Source organism: Propithecus coquereli, unplaced genomic scaffold (assembly GCF_000956105.1).
Source record: "Propithecus coquereli isolate 6110/MARCELLA unplaced genomic scaffold, Pcoq_1.0 Scaffold42, whole genome shotgun sequence".
In the NCBI taxonomy this organism is placed as follows: domain Eukaryota; kingdom Metazoa; phylum Chordata; class Mammalia; order Primates; family Indriidae; genus Propithecus; species Propithecus coquereli.
In genome coordinates this window covers 2,881,101-2,886,913 of record NW_012149952.1, presented here as the reverse complement: position 1 = coordinate 2,886,913, position 5,813 = coordinate 2,881,101, and positions in this window count along the sequence as shown.

Below are 5,813 nucleotides of genomic sequence, written 5' to 3'. Positions count from 1 at the left end.
GATTAGAAATTAAGAATAAGCTTAGGGCTAAAGTTAAGGATCAGTAGCAATCAGTATCGAGAGACTTTGGCATTGGGTTGAGGACAGGGTTAAGATTCAGGTAAAGATGACAAACTAGCCTTGATGTTTGGGTTTTGGCCATGGTTAAGGTTAGGGTCAATTATGAGATCACGGCAAAGATTAGGTATAGAGTTAAGACTCTGGTTATAGCCAGAATCAAAATCAAGGCTAGGATTATGGCTAAAGTCATGGCTAGGTTTGGACTCAGGACTGAATTGGGATTATAGCTAGGATCAAGGTCAGGGTGAATCTATGCTCAGGGCCACAATTAAGGTTTAGGCTTGGGGTATAGCATCAGGGTCAGGGTCATAAGAGATAGAATTAGGTCAAGATTGAAATCATGGGTAAGAACGGGCCATAGGTTTAGGACTGGGGACAGTGTTGGGGTTAAGGACAAAGTTAGAGTTAGGTGTATAAGGGAGATCGAGTTAGGGAAATAGCTAAGGTCAGAGTCAGGTTAGACCAAAGGTAGAGTTAAGACTAGCATTGGGGTAGGATGACCTTTAAGTGTTGACCTGGCTTTTGGCAGGGTATGGGTTGGGTTAAGGTTGTAATTTAGTCAGGACTAATGGAGTTTGGAGATGGATGTGAGAGAAGGTTCAGAAATTGTATTGTTGGTGCCTTGTCAGCTTTCTGAACAGGAACGTAGGTTGAGTGTGATATTAGGTAAGGTAACATTAGCTGATGCAACAAATAAACTCTGATGTGTACCGTACAATGGGAGTCTACGGCAGGAGATGTCCATATTGGGGCTGCACCATCTTCAACACATGCTGCCTAAGGAAGGGGAAGGTGAAGTGACAGATGCCACTTCTGCTAATCTTCCATTGGCAAACACTAGTCTCATGGCCTTTCCCAGCTATGCAGGAGGTGGCTTTGGGACAGGAAGAATGGGACTAACAGCCCTGGAATCAATGGGAAGAAACAAGGCTTGACAGTCTTTGGCCCTGGGGTTGGGGGACTAAGAAGGGACCATGGCCAAAGGTCCAGAGAGATGGCAGAGAGAGACTGAGAAAGCAGGGAATCTCAGAGACAGAGAGAAATGGACATAGAGCAGAAAGAATGAGAGAGGGACTCAGAGAGAGGGACAGAGTCTGGGGGGGGGGACGGACAGAGATCTAGAGAGAGAAGGTGACAAAGACCAAGGTGGGGGAGATAGAGCCCCACAGAGAAAGAGACAGAGACAGAGAGACAGTGATTCAGACCCAGAGAGAGGGAGACAGAGAGACCAAGAGAGAAGAGGGTCAGAGTCCAAGGTGGTGGCCGAGAACCATAGAGAGGGAGGGAAACAGACCAAGAGAGGGAGAACAGAGACCCAGGAGAGCGGGGCATAGACAACAGGGAGGACAGATACCTGGAGGGATGGGAGTCCCAAAGGGACATAAACAGTGAACCAATACTACAGAAACCCAGGGAGGGGTGGCTGAAGGCGCGGCCCAGAAGCCCCCTCCTCACCCCCACCCCGAGCCATCCTTCCCTTCTCTCTTCACTTAGTGAGCCCTGCCCCACCCCCGGGTGGTTGTTGGCAATACCTGAATGTAGTCCATTTGTTGTCGTTAATAGATGGTGTCATTTTCTTTCTTTTCCTCTTTAATATTTTTTCTTTTTATGTTTTGTATCCTGAAGATAAGGGGAGGGGTGCTATCCAACTCCAAACTACTCCTCATTAAAAAAAGACACGAAACCTAGCCCTTTCCTCTCTTGCTACAGATCTGAGCAGAGCTCTGAGGATGAAGGTGGTGGCCCTTGGTGAGGAGTAGCACACACGGCCCCAGGGGCCTCGGCTCTTTTCTCCACCAGAGGGTCCATCCCCGGAGATGCTTTCGAAAGAGATCACTTATGGATAAAGGGGGTGGGGATGGGCAGAGGTCTCTGAGTCACGTGATCCTCGATGCTTCTGCCTACCTTTCCCAACCCCGCCCGGAGATTCATGTGGCCCTGGGACAGGATGTACCTCACCAATGCCCGCCACGGCAAGAGCTTTCTGGGAGCACATAAAACTCCAGGACCGACATCCCTCCACAATTTAGTGACTGTCCAACACCTAGGGCATTGACGAGGCAGGGTGGGGAGTTAGACCGGGGTGGGCAGCCGGCGGGGCTAGACTTTGGTGGGGGGCGGGGCGGGGGCGGGGCTAGCCCTGGGCGGGCGGAGAGGAGGCGTGGCGTTGTGCCGACGGATTGGGGCGGACCTAGCCCTGGAATTGACCGGGAGGCGTGGCTTAACGTCCTTATGCCTGGGAATGGAGGGCCGAGGGGGCGGGGACACAAGGCTTGTGGGCGTGGCTAAGGGACGCAGGCTTTCTGGAGAGGGCAAGTACCCAATGCACTTTCGCTCTGGGATTGGAGGACTGGGGAGAGGACTGGGGAGAGGGCATGGTTAGGAACCCAGGCAGAGGTGCCAGCAGGGGTGGCAAAGAGGATCCAGAGGGGTAATCTTGTACTTAGTCCTGGGAGTGGAAGATCCGGAAAGTATCCACCCAGGTGGCTCCTCCAAGCGCTCAGGATGGCAAACACACACCGGATGTATAATACATACAATGAAGCTGATGGAATCTCACGCAGGACGCACTGTGAATGACACATCAAGTCACATAAGCCCCTTAATAAGCCCCCATTACTTGGTGGGCTCTATGCCTAGCACCTAATGTGCACCATCTCTCCGAATTCTCACGGTGCCCTGTGATATAGAAACTGTGATTATCTCCATTTTACAGACAAGGAAAGGAAGCACAGAGACGCTAAGTAACTTCCCCCTAAGTCACACAGCTAGTGAGATACCAACTAGGGGCGTTGTCAAAACCGCGAGGGGGGTTCAGTCTAGGTCCAGTTGCTTGTTGCACAAAAATCCGATTATTGAGACTACGAGGATTGCCAAGGAAGAAAGGAAATTTTAATATGACAGACGTCTTGCCAGGAGAACTGGAGAAGTTACCTCAAATCCAAATCCGTCTCTCCATCTCCAACTAAGGGATATCATGGGCTTTTAAAGGAGGGGCCCCCTGCCTTGGGGCAGGTCACACTGTAGCTCATAAGGGGCTACACGCATTGGGGGAAAGTTGTGGGGGATGGGGCATTTTGGCATCAGGAAGTCTTCCCTGGGGCCTTCAGAATCTCAACTCCTTTTTAGAGAAAATCCATCATTTCAGAATGAATGTGGTAGCTCATACCTATAATCCCAACACTTAGAGAGGTTGAGGCGAGAGAATCACTTGAGGCCAGGAGTTTGAGTCCATCATTTCTGGGAAACAACTAAAGGGTCAAGTAGTCAGTTAGGGGAGAGGATTACAAAAACCATATAGGGGTTCATGGAGCCAGTTACAGGGGTTGAAGCCATGCAACCTCCTTCCTGAGCCTATGCACAGGAAGACACACACCCTGACTGGATGATCCTCTCCCCACACCTACCTTGCCAGCTGTGGGATCCCAACCCAGCACCCCCCATGCCTGGGGTCCTCACCCGACCCAACAGTGACCACCACTGCTTTGCCCACCTTTCCTGGCAAATAACTGGCCAGAGCTTCTAGCCACTGGGCCTCAAGACCCCCAGGAAGAATCAGGGTGGGCTTTAGGGAGTCCTTTCCCCCCGAGATTGAGTTAACTTGGAGAAAGTCCTGGCCTAATGGCTAAGAACAGAGACTCCGTGTTTGTCACCCTGTCTTTGTCACTGGCTCCCATTGTGATCATGAGAAACGCAACTATTCTCTCCAATCTGTTTTCCTGTCTGTATAATGGGATCATTCTTGACTTGTTGTGAAGACCGGGTTATCTGCTTACAAAGTGCTCAGTAGAGAGCCTGGAACAGACTGGGTGCTCTCTAGGTTCTAGTTATTATTGCCAGGTGTGAGCCTCAGTTTACCTGTCTGAGAGGTGTTGACCAAACTGTTACAGCCCAACCAGACTCATTACTTGCTGCTCAAGAGGAAGCCAATACACTGTGACAACAGGTGTTACAATGGAGGAAATAATATCATAGATACCATGCGAGGAGAAGGGAGGAAATTCTCAAATCTCTCCCTAAGAATTTCGGAGAAAGGGTTTTTAATGATAGTTTGGCAGGCAAAGGGCCAGGTAATCGGGTCTGCTTATTGGCTGGGTTTGGGGTGTGATCACAGGGGTGTAGAAATTGTCTTCTTGTGCTCAGTCAGTTCTTGGGTGGGTGTCACAAGACTAGTTGAGTTAGTTCCTTGGTCTGGGCCACTGGTTTGGGTGGGTCAGCCAATCCACTGGAATGCAGGGCCTGGAAGATAGCTCAAAAACTAGCCTTAGGTTTCACAAGAGTGATGTTATCTATGGAAGCAATGAAGAAAGCTAAGAATCTTTATGACTATCAGCTATATGACTCCTGAATAGTAAGCAGTTATAGGAAAGCAAGGGCCAGGCGGAGTGGCTCACGCCTGTAATCCTGCACTCTGGGAGGCCAAGGCCAGAGGATTGCTTGAGCTCAGGAGTTCGAGACCAGCATGAGCAAGAGTGAGACCCCATCTCTACTAAAAATAGAAAAAATTAGCTGGGTGTGGTGGCACATGCCTGTAATCCCAGCTACCAGGGAGGCTGAGACAGGAGGATCGCTTGAGCCCAGGAGTTTGAGGCTGATGCCATGGCACTCTGGCCCGGGCGTAAGAGCTAAACTCTGTCTCAAAAAATAAAATAAAATAAAATAAAATACACCGATCCCTTGACCTCCAGGGGTTGTTGGGGGGTGGGCAGGCATTCGCTGAAGCCCACAGCAATCCGGACCCTGTTGATGCAATCTCTACAGCTCAGCATAGAGCACAGAAAAAGGCAAAAATGGAACCTGTGAACAAACGTGAACCTGAGAGAGCCAATCCTTCAAGATGGATCCAGGGCAGCTAAGGGAGCCTAAATTTAAATTTAAAATAGAGTCAAGCAACCGTTTGCTGACTAGAGGTCACACTCAAGTCCTCTGAGTTTCCTGAAAACCCTCACTTCTGTTTTAACTTGGGGGACTTTCAGAACGCACCTGAACCAACCAATCAGGACTCAGCTGTCTCGACCAATCAGAACTCAGTTGCATCAACCAATCAGAACTAAGCAAATTCCAAGCCTTCATTTCCATAAATGGACCTGATTGGGAACCTGGGGGGGACTTTTGCTATAAAACTGGAACATGTGGCTGGCCCAGGTGGCTTGGTGGCTCACGTCTAATCCTAGCACTCTTGCAGCAGGAAGGATTCCTTGAGGCCAGGAGTTTGAGGTTGCAGTGAGCTATGATGACACCACTGCCCAGGCAAGAGAGAGACCCTGTCTCAAAACAAACAAAAACCAGAAGCCTTTCTGTTCTCTGGAGCAAAGTGGCTTTCCTCCAAATTCCTTTTCAGAGAACTTTTGTTCACAATCTGGAGAGGCAAACAGGGAGGCGAGGGGCAGGATGTTCTCAGGATGTCGCATTCACGTGTGTAATTAAACAGACCCCTAAGTTACGCTCCTGGCAAGGATGAGGCATTGTTTCCCGGGAACCACTCCCCTTTCAACCCCCTAATCCCCTCCCAGCCCTTCTTCTGGTTTTTCTCTTTGTCACCCTTGCTGACCATCTAAAAACCTTCCCTCAGGAATTCCTGGAAGTAACCTGGAAGCCACACTAGACTCTTCAAATGACTAATCAAAAAAAGTAGCCAAGAGGTCACAGTGGAGAGTTCAAATGACTAATTAACATGAGAAACGCTGCTCACCTCAGATAACCTGGGAAATGTGAATGAAAACATCGGCTGGATGCCTAGGAAAAGCTTTCAA